The sequence below is a fragment of the Columba livia genome, chromosome 5 (assembly GCF_036013475.1).
Source record: "Columba livia isolate bColLiv1 breed racing homer chromosome 5, bColLiv1.pat.W.v2, whole genome shotgun sequence".
Classification (NCBI taxonomy): Eukaryota; Metazoa; Chordata; class Aves; order Columbiformes; family Columbidae; genus Columba; species Columba livia.
Window position 1 is genome coordinate 20,783,404 of NC_088606.1, and position 13,545 is coordinate 20,796,948.

Here is a 13,545-nt window from a genome sequence, read left to right on the forward strand (position 1 = left end):
TGAGGAAAAATATGCAGGTTAACACTCAAAAAAGTACAGCCACCTAGAAGAACTTAGCTGAAAGAAAAATCATTAAAAGAGAACTGGTCTTTTTTTTAACAAAAGCAGGACAAATTCTCTCAGTTTTCCATGTTTTTTTTTTTCTTCCAATCATCTCAGACTCTTAGTTGGTCCTTCTAAACACTGGTGAAAAAAAAAAGAAAAACTTACATTCTATATGAGATCTTAATGCTGCTGTTTCTTTATTGGAAATATTGTTTGATACTCACTAAAATGATTATTTTTCTAAGGTATCAACACATGGTTTTCAGGCAGTTTCTAATTCACTCTGTTTATCTCAAGGTTCTTATCTGCTAGGGTTTCAATGTTAAGAGCTTTCAGTTTTAGTGAATGCAGTCTTGATCCAGTCCTGAGGTAAGGCTTACTGTATGACCTTGCATTTTATTCTGTTGAAGTGCATCAAATTAAGCTTGACTGTAATTCCCAAGGTCATAAAGTCCTTTTGTGTGTCACTCTGATCCTTATTTAGCAAAAATATTTACCTGCTACTGAATGTTGGGAGTATACGCATGAGACAACTTCTACAACAGAGTACTTTTTAACAGAATAATTTTGGTTAGAAAAGACCTGTGAGATCATCAAGTCCAACCATTAACCTAGCATTGCCAAGTCCACCACTAAACCACATCCCTAAGAACCTCATCTACACTTTTTAAATTCCCCCAGGGATGGTGACTCCACCACTTCCCTGGGCAGCCTGATCTCATCTGTTGAGTTAGGGTGTGTGTCACGTTCAGAGTTAACTCATCCCTCATCCCATCTGTTGGGATGGGACACACAACTTCCCTGGGCAGCCTTTTCCAATGCCTGACAACCTTTCCGTGAATAATTTTTTTCCTAATATCCAATCTGAACCTCCCCTGGTGCAACTTGAGGCCATTTCCTCTTGTCATATCACTTGTTACTAGGGAGAAGAGACCAACACCTACCTCACTACAACCTCCTTTCAGGTAGTTGTAGAGAGCTATAAGGTCTCCCCTCAGCCTCCCTTCCTCCAGGCTTAACAGCCCAACAATAGGAAATGTAGGGGAGGGATCCATGAATCCTAGGATCACTTTCTGCTTCAGCCTCCATACTAGGTTGACATCCATGGGTTTAAGTCTCAGCCTTCCCAGATGGTGTGGAGACTACTGAAGGGTGTAGGAAGACTGTTGTTCTGTCCTACAATGCTCCAAAATCCAAGTAAGCCCATTTTAATACTGTGAAACTCAATAGCTCTATGATATATCTGGGGAGAGAAAATGGGCACTGAAAAAACCCAAATGATACCAGCTAGTATCACTTCCTATAAAATAATATTTGTTCTAATATAATAGCAATAATAATTCTTTATCACCTTATTACTCAGTTATCTATTAACATGCACTCAGTTAACACAGTAAAAATGCCACTCCTAGCAATTCTGCTACTGAAAACAAGGTAAGGACAAAACATATACATAATGCAAGTCCTAAATAGAACTTGCATTTCATTTTTTCTATCTACTGTGACATGGTCCGTGTCTGACATGGTGTTTAGGAGCACTCAATTCCAGTGCCATTGTCTTACTGTAACATACTACGGCCAGCGTGTATTTATCATGTGTCTTGGGAATCTTTCCGAACACAAAATCATTAGCCAAACAGTATTTGACTTCAAGGTGATTAATGGAAAGCAAATATATCATCACCTGAAATTTGTGAGAAGCTCACAGAAGTCCATATAGCAATATTAAAAATATTAAAATGGAAAAAGCCTACAAGGGGAATAAAATCTGTTCTTACACAACACTGCTTAGGTACATAAGTTTCCCACGCCAACACTAGAAAAACATTTCTGCTTCAAATACTCTTTCAATATACGATAGTGGATAGCCACCAATCCCTGCAGCTCTGTTTGGCTCTTCTACATTTGCCCAAGACAGATACCTCTGTTCTTTTTGCTGCTGTTATTACAGTTTAAATTCATTCAAAAGACTGATTTTCTTCAATACTGTCACCCTGTGCTAGTTTTCAATATTGAGTAACATAGCACCTCAAATGAATCCCTAAGCAATTAGGTTGCGTTTGAATTTTGTGAATAGCCTAAGCTGGTGATTGGTGATATTTCATATAAGTAATTCTGTGGGTGGCTTCATTATAAACTTATCCATAAGGCTATGTCAGTATCAAAGACAACATATTTATCTAGAATGAATGCAGGCATTATTATACATAGTGAGGCATATGTATAACCATGTAAATGGGTTTATATGCACAAATATTTGTATATATAGTTGTCTTTCACTTCTCACATTCCCAACTATAAGCGCCCTCTTGTCATTTTTTGGCTTTAGATTACTTCTTGAGTAATACCCTTTGCATGTGGCTATGCTCTTCGGTCTACACAGCCTTTTAAAGAGTTGTGCTGTAAGTTATTTGACTGTTTTACACAGTACATTTTGACTGATGAACAAGAAGAATACAAATCCAGCCTTATTACATAGTAAAATAGTTAATAATGGACTTTTGATGTAAATATACGTAGAGAAAATGATGCTATGTTGATTGTTATGATTATTTATTTTGCTAAATATAATTAAAAGAGGATGTTAGCCCTAAGCTATTTAGTGTTTTTCTCACTGAATTAGAAAATAAACTTTAATCCTAGTTGATGAAGAGAACATCAAAACATATGCAGTGATAAATAATGTGTTTATAATAAAGGGAATAGGTCAGTGATGACAGGCTTGATGTACTGGTGATATGGATACAGAAAAACATTATACAGTTGCCAAATGTAGGATCCTTCTTAGAGGAACAAAATAATTATATTCTCAGAATGAAGGTGTCTTTAATGGGAAATAACAAGGTCCAAGTCTGTGTAGAATGGAAAATAGTTATTTTACATCATGATTTCCTATACCCTACAGGGCATCTGCATGATATCATCCCTGAATACCTGGAGATAAATCAAAAGAAGTTATTAGAAAAACTCGACAAGAAGAATAAAACAGTGACCTTGAAGCTTTATCTTCTCAAATATGGTCTTGATAATAAATATGAGGGAATATTTCTTGCCTCTATGAGGAAGGTGAGGAGTTTTTCACCAAAGCTGATGAAATAGATCAGAAGTCAGTGATTTGTTAAGGTCCAACTAGAAGACTGAAAACAGGAGTTCCAGACTCCTGCACAGTGGCATGGACTGAGATAAGATCTACAGGAAACTTACTATTGCTTGGTTGTTAAGAGAGCAGAAAATAGCAAAACTCAGTCAACCTTTACTCTTGAAATAATGCCAATGTATGAAGAAAAAAATTTATTAAACCACCGAATTTTAAATATATTATATAAATTTAAGTATTGCATAATGTAGCAGAAACAAAAGAAACTACCATCCAAAAATAGTATTGCTTTTTAGGTAAGGAACATAATAACAAAGTACATTTAAGAAAGATATTAGGCACACAAACATGGGTATGTGCGATGGTATGGCAGGTAAAAGAAAGCTCTCTGTGCTCCTGGAAACTCATATGGAAGGTGATTGAACCCTGAGGTCTCATCCCCACAAAATAAAGAGAACAGACTGATTATTTCAAGAATGTGGAAGAGCCAGCTGGAAAGTGGCACTTAGTCAAAGACTGTAAAGGAAATCCTTGAAACCAATCAGATGAACGTGTACTTTAGGCCAAAAAGGCAAAGAAAATCTGTGGGTGTTCAAAGTCTTACAGAGAAAAAAAAAGAAGACGAATTTTTGGTAGAGAAAGAAAAACCTGCAGCTTGCTAATCACCACAGTAAACAAGGAGTTAAGGTTTAGATTTTTCATTTTTGTTTAGATCTGTATGGCTACCCTGTTCAAAATGAAAGATTGAATTGGTTGAATTTAGATTTCAAAAATAACCTCTCATTGACTTGTCAAGTCCTTGATATACCTGAAAAAACTCACTTATCTGAATTCCAATGTGGGCTTTGTACCTCACTACGTGCTCTTCATAGAAAATTTTATACTTAGTGCTGGCTGGGCCTGTTTCAGTGCTCACATCATTTAGTCATTTAACGTTGTGAAAATCAGCACACTAAAACATTGGTTCATTTTATATCTGTATCACAATCATCATTTGTGTGGACAACTATTTAGGATACAAGGCAAATAAGGGCTGGAACACACACGAGCCTTTTTGTCCTGCTCATCTGAATAAGTTTATTCCCTCAAAGCTACAGAAGTGTTCCATAAGTTAAGTGTTCACTCAGAACAGAAGTTCTGTAGGCTGCGTGGGGGCAGAAACTACCAAGGAATGTTTTGAATCAAATTTACACCCAACAGAGTGGGGATGAGTAATTGTTAGGTGAGAAGTTGCTGTAACTTTATGTTAGCAGTTCTGTGTTCAGCTGCAAGATATTATCTAAGAACCAATGGAGAGCTGACTAGGTGACTCAGAAAATCAGTAATGGCTTGTACAATTGTTTCTAGTTCAACAGTTTGTATATATTTAACTGTATTGTTGCAAGTCATCACTAGCTGATGACTCTTCTGTGGTCTGTGTATTAACTGTTGTTCTGTGTTTGTTTTAGTGTATGAATTGCTTAAAATAACTGCCATGGCAGGCCTTATTTGGCATAGCTGCTCATTACTGCAGTAGAAACTTAGACCTGAATGGGCCTGGAGGAATTAACTGCTCTGTCAGCCCTCAAAGTAGCTCTTCCAAAGCAGAAATGAGAAGTTTGCAGTGTAATGTGGAAAAGGTAGAACTGAGAAGTTTAAAAACAGCTGAGACCACTGAACTCTCTGGTCTGATGCTCCCTGTAAAAAGCTTGTTATCAACAAGTTACCCAGGAACTGACTTCAATACGTTCTATGTGAGAACCTGAAAGAAATTCAGAACCAGAATCACCCTTTTAAGTTGCCTTCTCCTCTCAGTTGGCTGCTGAAAGAGTGAAGGCTTTTTATCGTGAGCACGTTATTAAAATGCTCGAAGCTGGATGACACAAATCCAGGCCTGTTTGAATCTGAAGAATTGTGTTGCTTCCTTTAGTTGTTTTTCTCCAAATCAAATTTTGTTCAGTGCTTTGTGTGCTTTATTTCTAATTGGTATTTGCCTGACTTCAGCTTGCAGTCATTAGTTAAGACTGTCTTTTACTAAGGGTTTGGAAAGGTCTTTATTATCAAGTAGTGCCTTCCTGTGAAAGTCACTATGTATCATAGGTAGGTTAACTGAACAATTGTAAATGCTAGTTATGCATCAATGAAGAATATGCTGTGCTTGAATCAGAACTAACTAATAACACTGACTTTTAAATGTTGAACATTTCCTTAATGGTTTGAAATTATCTAGTAAGTTTAGAAGAACATGTTGTCTAAGGAAACTGCCTTATATATGAATAAAATAATCATAGTAAATTGGTGATACTTTTTGTACTGCGGTCCCCACTTCTGTTTTGAGTCTGAAAATAATTGATTATATGTTAGTGTTATTGTGCAAGAATCACATGTTTAAGATAATGTTCCTGGGTTTTATTAGATGCTGAAAAACCAGAAAAATATGTTCATTTGAACGTTTTTTGTTGTTGTTGTTTTGAAGTGTTGTCCATTACTATAAACCTTGAAGTTGGAGTAAAGAGAAACAGCTCAAACTAGTGATATGGCCAGGTTGTTTCCAGAATAAAAAAAAAAAAAAAAGCTTTTGCAAAAATAATTTTGCAAAGAAAATAGACTGTTTTTTATTTAAAAAGTAGTGTTTTCATTTGTACACACTGTATGTTGCTTAAGAAACAAGAAAGAACAAGACAAGCATTTCTGATTTTAATAGAGGCAGAAGTTCTGGAAGAGAGGTTTTCTGATGTTCATAATTCAAATTTTTGAATTCAATATTCTTCATTAGCTTGGGGGTGGAGGGAAACTGTTAGCTTTGGGCATCTGTGTACTTCAAACATCTGGACCTCCTGAGAACCACACACTTCTTTAACATTATATCTGGGCTGGACACTTTAGAAATTGTGTTCCTGTTTCTTATTTACACTTGGATTTTAAAGAAAGGGCTTGAATTAAGACCATCAGATAAGACCTTTCTCTTACATTTAGGTTTCATCTAGATGCATTTTCTGCCCACAAGACAGACTCAGCACAGTGTTCTCTGAAGACTAGGTTGGTTCTTTCTTTACATATTAATTATACAGGTATTAAGTCTGTTTTTGACATGACTGCAGGAAACCATATTTCCTACTCTCTTTACAGCATTTTCTAAGTATTTTTTGTTCCAGAGAGTTTTTTTGTCATTTCAGTGTGGCTCAGGGTACCTTTGCAATCTCATGAACATAATATTTACCAAACTATTAATACTGAACATGTGTCAGAGCCAGCAATAAGTTTTCCAAACTACTTTTTCGGCAGTGATGAGGAGACAGCATTTTCTTCGGAAATTACTGTTAGAAAAGATTTTAGAGTGTGGTTCTGCACAACTGCAAAGGACAAACACTAAAAATCAAGACTGCTATAGCCAACATCAAAACAGAATGAGGAGAATATCTTCATTCCCAGTGCTCTTCTGCACCCTCATCCTCTTTTTATCTAGCAGCTTGTTCCTTTGTACAGATTTCTTCCTTGTGGAAATTGTTATTCCACCCTCCTTGAAAATGATGTGTCTTTCTTGCTTTTCAGGGAGTTCATTACAGAGCCCAAATGTGACTGGTGAATTTGAGCAAATACAGATGGAAAAGAAAAAGCTTTTGGGAAAATAAGGAAGCTGAAGAAATAGGTTGACAATTCAGTTTGTAACAGAAAAAAATGGAAAGAATACTGAAAAATGCATGGATAGTGTAAATCTCTTTCCCATATCCTTACAGCTGTGGAAGAGGTACATTTATTTCCTCGATTTAGTCTTGAATTGTTGCCATAAATTGGGGATAATTTTAAATAATGTTTTTGTAACATCAGATACCTCCAACTGTATTACACCATCTAGAACAGTGTGAAGACTCTGTTGAAGAGAGATTTATTATTATTACTGTTATTATTACTGTTGTTATTATTTATTATTATTACTATTATTGCTGTTCAATAACTGTTTTTGAAGTTTCTCTACAGTGTTACTGTATTTCTGTAGTAACAGGTTCTTGTATGATCTTAAAACTGAATGTTGGGGTTTGTGCTCTGTGTGTTGTCAATGTGCATGTCTGCATTTTAATACTCATTAAAAACCAGTATTCACTGAAGTCTTAGAGACTGAAATGATTTTCTTTAAGGAATAGATATCACATAGGTAACAATATTTGCCTGAATCAATGGTGCTAGAATCATATAATAATTTGTGTTAGACGGACCTTTGAAGGTCATCTAGTACAAACCCCCTGCAATGAGCAGGGACATCTTCAACTAGATCTGATTGCTCAGAGCCCCATTCAGCCTGGCCTTGAACATTGCCAGGGATGAGGTATCTACCACCTGTCTGGGCAACCTGTTTCAGTGTTTAGCCCCCCTCATTGTAAGAAATTTCTTCCTTGTATGTAGTCTAAATCTATCTCCTTTTAGTTTAAAACCATTATCACTTGTCCAATTGCAATAAAGGGAAAGTCTCGTTTTCACTCTTTGGGGTACTTCTGACACTTACTTATCTATAGACATATAGTCTAGGGAAAATGCCCAAAGACCATCACTTAGCTTGGCAAAAATGCTCAAGCAATCTAAACAGGTATAGATCTAAATTCTGATGTCATTAGAAAGTGCCAGTGCAAAACCAGTCAGTGTATCACCTGATTCTCACTCCATACTTTACCATACATGGTTCATGACTTCATGAGCATTTGGTACAAGAATTGAATTGATTCACCACTCTGTCTATGCTGGTGCTCTAGTTACCTTTTGGTGCTAGTTACATGAATTGGGAGGACAGAATTTTGCTCACTTTTAAAACACAATGCACCATGTTCCTTGGGTAGTAATATATAATATATAATTACAGAGTTTGTAATTCCTTTGTCTCAGCACATGTTTACAAATGTAAATGCTTACCTAAATGAGGATGTCTGCTAATTGGACCTGTAAACATGACACATTTTAATGAAGGATATGATTTCTCTCCCACCAAATTATTCAAAACACTTTTTCCCATTGTTCACCAGGCTCTACTGGAATCAAAGAAACTATAAACATCTTCCTGCTACAATATGGTTTTTATATGCAGAATATTGAAAGGCTTGTTGTTGCTAGTTTAGTCTACTTTTAAAAGTCTTAGTGGATAGAGATTTGGAAACAATTACATATTCTAGCAGAAGTGACCTTGTTGTGTTTTTTTTCCTCTGAGTTGTGTCCTGTTAATAGTAGTTTTCCAGACCAGTGCTAAGTAGAGTAGACTGCAAATTCTTATACATTGGCTTAACAGCTATAATAATAATATGTAATATATTATATATATAAAATAATGCAGAATCTAGGCCTTTAGCCTAATAGTCTACAAGTATATGGGAGTTGTGTAGAAGGTGATATTTCCATTTTCTTATATCATCCCTTAGCCTTCCTATACCTGTCGATGTTCCCTGTGAAAGATTATTGTTAGTACAATATTTAACAGATAACGCTTTAAGAGATGTTTACTACCGCTGTTGTCACATATTTAAAATTATATTAGAAGAACATGATTTCTTCCTTGCTACTCTGCCTCATCAGATGTGTCTGTTGTTAGACCAGCTTCTAGAATTATAGAATCATTTCAGTTGGAAAAGACCCTCAGGATCATCAAGTCCAACCATAACCTAACTCTAGCACTAAACCACGTCCCTAAGAAACTTGTCCATACACCTTTTAAACACCTCCAGGGATGCTGACCCAACTACTTCCCTGGGCAGCCTTTACCAATGCCTGACAAACTTTTCTGTGAAAAATTTTTTCCTAATATCCAATCTAAACCTACCCTGGTGCAACCTGAGGCCATTTCCTCTTGTCCTATCACTTGCTACTTGGGGGAAAGAGACCAACACCCTCCATGCTCCAACCTCCTGACAATTTGAGTGTAAATAAACTTATTTGGTTCTAATCTTAGATCATTAATTCAAAAACAGTTTCCCTTTTGTCTAAAACAGGAGGGCTACACTGCACAAAAGAACTCTTTGCACCACTGTTTGTGCCTGCTTTGAACCCCACATGTACCTTTAAACTTACCTATTATCCTGTGCTGTAAAAAGTAGCACATAAGATGTGATAGATGCACCTATCCAGATAAAAAGTGTATTTCAAACATGGAAGATTTCTTTCTTTTCCCTGAAAGTTTTGCACACACATGCTAAGGTGTGTTTACAGCAGTCAAAGTTCTCAAACCTGATTTACACTCAGTTTGAAAATAGCTTACAAATGATCAGACAGGAAGATCTACTTTGTTGTCACAAGAATGCGTTGCTCACGTCTTAATTTAGTGAGCTCTTTTTTGCCTAGAGGCAATAAGGTAGTTTTCACTCTGATATTAGTATAGAGTCAGGTTTAAATAGTCCACTTCACCCTTTTTTACCTTTCATTTATCTTCTCTGTGAGCAGTGCTGAGAACCTTGGTAGATGGGGGAGATCCCCGAATTTACTACTCTTCTATTAGAAAATGTTGGCAGCTGAAGTATATCCATCTTTATTTCCAGCATGTTCTGCTGTATAATCTCCTGCAAGTTTTTCATGTACCTTGCTTTGTTCTATATCTACCTGCAACTTGAAGAGAAAGGGCAGAAATTTAGTGGAAAGGCATAGTAAATAGTCAAATATTGGCAGCTAGAAAAGGAAGTACCAAGTTAGTGCAATAGTTAACTCACAACTGCTACATAAACACTGCTGAAATGTATGTGTGTGGTGCCACTTACTTGTTTTCTTTATCACTTTTATGAAGGCAGCAAAATAATTTCAACCTGAAAACAAACAAATGAAAAACAAACAAAGAAACAAACATCAAACAAAGAAACAAACCCACCCACACCTCTCTGACTTGCAAAGCTAAATTGGATTTGCCATTTTTACTTCTTTATGAATCATTTGGCCTTTTTGTGGCTTAGCGTGCCTCAGTCTATAGCATTGGCACACGTCTCATGAAATTGCCCATTTCCTATTAGCAATACAGGTATGACCTCTTCCTGTTCCAGAGTAAAGATGTGTTTCCCCACACCTCTCAGTCTTCAAGAGTCTGAAGTCTTACGTCCTTTTACTGAAAAAAAATATGTTTAGTGGTGTCTTAATTTTCTGTTTTATTTGAGAACTTTATAAAAATATATTTTCAGTTAAGTAGAAAGAAAGGAGGAGCCTACCCTACAGAAAAGACAGGCTTTTCAGATGAGAGGCAGATCTTACCAAAGGCATGTTCCGTTTGGCTTGTTTCCTAGGGATTAGATCAAACAGGCCATGTTGCTTCAGGCAGATGAAAGCTGGGAAGGAGATGGGAGTTGGTTCTGACCCCAGTTCCTGCTCGTCAGAAATGTGTGATTTGCTCTCTATTTAAATACATTATAAAGAGCAAAGGGGGGCGGGTGAAAAATGGAGGAAGAAAGCCAAAAAAAATCAACTGTTTTCTGTCAGGTTAGCCGTCAAGTCTCATAATGAGAATAACTATTATGGTATGATACCAAACTTGCAACGTGGAATACAAATATGCCTTTTTCTGAGTGTCTGATTGGCTTTAAACTGCCTGTGCTCAAAGTGACTCTACAGGAAACTGTTTAATACTGCAGTCTTAAGGTAAAAAGGAATATTTTAACAAGAATGTAATTCTTTAACATTAACAAACCTTTAATGCTATCTTAAGTTACGCATTATTAAAAAGTAAAATGTGATATATGTATATCTCATTTGAGTCTCCTTATTAATTTAATTTTAAAAAACAGAACTTCTTTCTGAGAGTCTGGACAGATTAAAAACTTCAGTGTCAGACTCTAAGCATATCAGATTGCCATTATTCTCTATTCATATACAATACTCTTTATTAGAAGAGACGCATCAATCTCAGCTGATAACTGAACAACAACTCTCACAGGTAAATGGGGAAGAAGGCTATTCTTCCTGAGTATAGTTCCATCGTGGGAGCAATTCAGGTTAATGTTTAATAGTCCTTGTGTATTTAGAGTTCAGGCTTGCAGTCTTTTCTTGAATAAAATTTCTACCAAAGTCAGATTGTCATATTTAGCATTTATGTCTTGAAAACCAGTACAAGTTGTCAAATTAACAGGATAAACAAAAGCTTTTATGCAAGGAGAGATTTCTTTCTTCCCCAAAATCTCAGGGTTTCATGTCATCTTTGTTTCTTGTCAATTTAAGGTCTGTATCTTATCCTCTGTATGCATTAAGCAATCCAGGTGAAGTCATTAGGAAGCAAGGGTATTAGAAATGCTTGACTAGACCCAGTGTTTGCAATTGTATTGCTGCCTGTTAGAGGTATCTATGATATTTACCCAAACTCAGGCACTATTAGAAAATGTTGGCAGCTGAAGTATATCCATCTTTATTTCCAGCATGTTCTGCTGTATAATCTCCTGCAAGTTTTTCATGTACCTTGCTTTGTTCTATATCTACCTGCAACTTGAAGAGAAAGGGCAGAAATTTAGTGGAAAGGCATAGTAAATAGTCAAATATTGGCAGCTAGAAAAGGAAGTACCAAACACAGCTAGAATAAAATTTCTACATACCCATCACCAATAAATACATATTTTTTTGTGACTCACTTAAATTGTGTACTATGTCTCATAAAACTCAGTCTTATCAGATTTACTAAATGATATCTTGATCAGATAGGTTATATCTTCTTAAAGAGCTATCAGTTTCTTTTGAGAAATTAAACAGCTTGTTCATTGCAGAGTCTCTCTGGCTATGCTAAACCTCGGAAATATTGCGAATACTTGCATTTTGGAAAACTCTTATCATAATTTATGAAAATTAGTCAGTATCATAAGTCAATATCTTTAGCAGAAGGTCTATTTGCTCTCTGGAAGATACACCAGAAAAATAGGTGACTAATTTTCAGAAAGAGTAGTTCTACTAGAAATTCCAAATTTCTGCAAGAGAAAACTAGTGCATGCAGTTAACCTCCTGATACTGAAAAACAGTCTAAACTTCAGATCTGGAGCTCAGACTAAATTAATACTTCCAGCCACTTTGGAAAATAACAAACTAGATGTGCTCATATATTATTTTGAAATCCTTCTATTTAATAAAAGGGCTTAAACACAATATCACAATCAAATTAATAAGTACTTTGGATTTAAATTAGTGTGTGGATCTGAGCATTAGTGTGATAAGGTGATGTAACAATAGTGATACATTAAACTGTATCAAAATTCCTAGGAAGAAAAAATACTTGTGTCACAAAATTTTTAACTTTTCAAATTTTGATTAATCTCATCTTTCAATCAAAATATTGTTTTAACAATCTTAAGGAAGGCCTCTCATATCTGGATTTGATATCAGACTGTAGAGCATTGTTGTTGCTTAAATCATCCATATTTGATGAAATCAGTGTTCTCTAGAAATCTAGGTAGTGAACAGGTAGAAATAATATTTCAATAAATTAATACTCTGGATTTATCAGATAAACGTTAATATGGCAGGTTGTATTTGCCATTTTTAAGTCTTTTATCTATGCTTCACGCATTGGTCAATAACAACAGGCTCTTGTCTCATGTTCCTTAGACAGATGGCAGAGACATCACAGTTTGTGTACTAGAGACATAGGGAGATATCTTATCTGATGGAAAGAGGAGTTCCAAGTTGTGTGGTAAAAACATGCAATAGTTAGTCAGAAATCATGCTACCTACTATCTAATTATGGAGAGATTTGTGCCTTTGTAAAGCACTGTTAAGCAGATAACCACTGTGTGAGCGAGGGCCAGAGGGAGGCTGGAAAGGTCTGGTCTAACCCAAAACTAGGTCAGCCAGAGCTGCTGGGTCTCTGAAGTGGCAAAGAAGGTGGCTGGGGTATGAGCAAGGAGAAATGAGATGGTTGTGTTCACCCTGGATGATGGGGTGAGGGGAAGGAACCAGATGGAGTGATTTTTATATTTATCTTCCCCACTAAAGAAAGTCTTTGGAAAGTTTAGGGAGGGCTGTGCTATACTCTGTATGTATACACACAAGAAATACAGGGAAATAGATTAGTTGTCTCACATAGGATGGAACTGATCTGCTGTGTTGCCTGCATCCTCTGCCTCTGGGTAAGTACAGCATGCTCTGCCTGGATAGACATCTTTAGCCTCCCTGAAGAAAAGTAGTTCTACACTTCTATGGACACTACAGAAGACACTTTCAGTGATGTGATCAAGGTCTTTTTACCTCTGTGTTATTAATAAAAGAAGGAAGTAATACTTAGGATCTAACTATTTTTATATGAAGGTCAATCATAATGACTGAGGAAAAGGATGATACCTAGAATTCTTTTCTGCCAAACTGCCAAAAACTTGAGCTAGAATATTGCATCACTAAACACATAAAGTAGCCTTAGTAAATTAATGAAAAAGAAAGTGCACATACTATTTGCTTCTTGTGTGACATACATAATCTGTAGTTGAACAGGCTTAAAT

At 36.1% G+C, this 13,545-nt stretch overlaps 1 long non-coding RNA gene across 6 annotated transcripts in view; it reads left to right on the top strand.

Moving 5' to 3' along the window:
- The window catches only part of LOC110361330 (uncharacterized), a 79,798-nt gene that overhangs the window by 54,719 nt on the left and 11,534 nt on the right, over positions 1-13,545 (top strand). For 3 of the 6 annotated variants that reach the window (XR_010472832.1, XR_010472836.1, XR_010472833.1), the window contains one exon: positions 6,674-6,869. The exons of 2 other annotated variants lie outside the window; for them this stretch is intronic. This is a non-coding gene — a long non-coding RNA (uncharacterized LOC110361330). Of the gene's footprint in view, positions 1-2,950; positions 3,112-6,673; positions 6,870-13,545 lie in introns of all 6 variants that reach the window. One more of the 6 variants, XR_010472834.1, reaches the window with a different exon arrangement.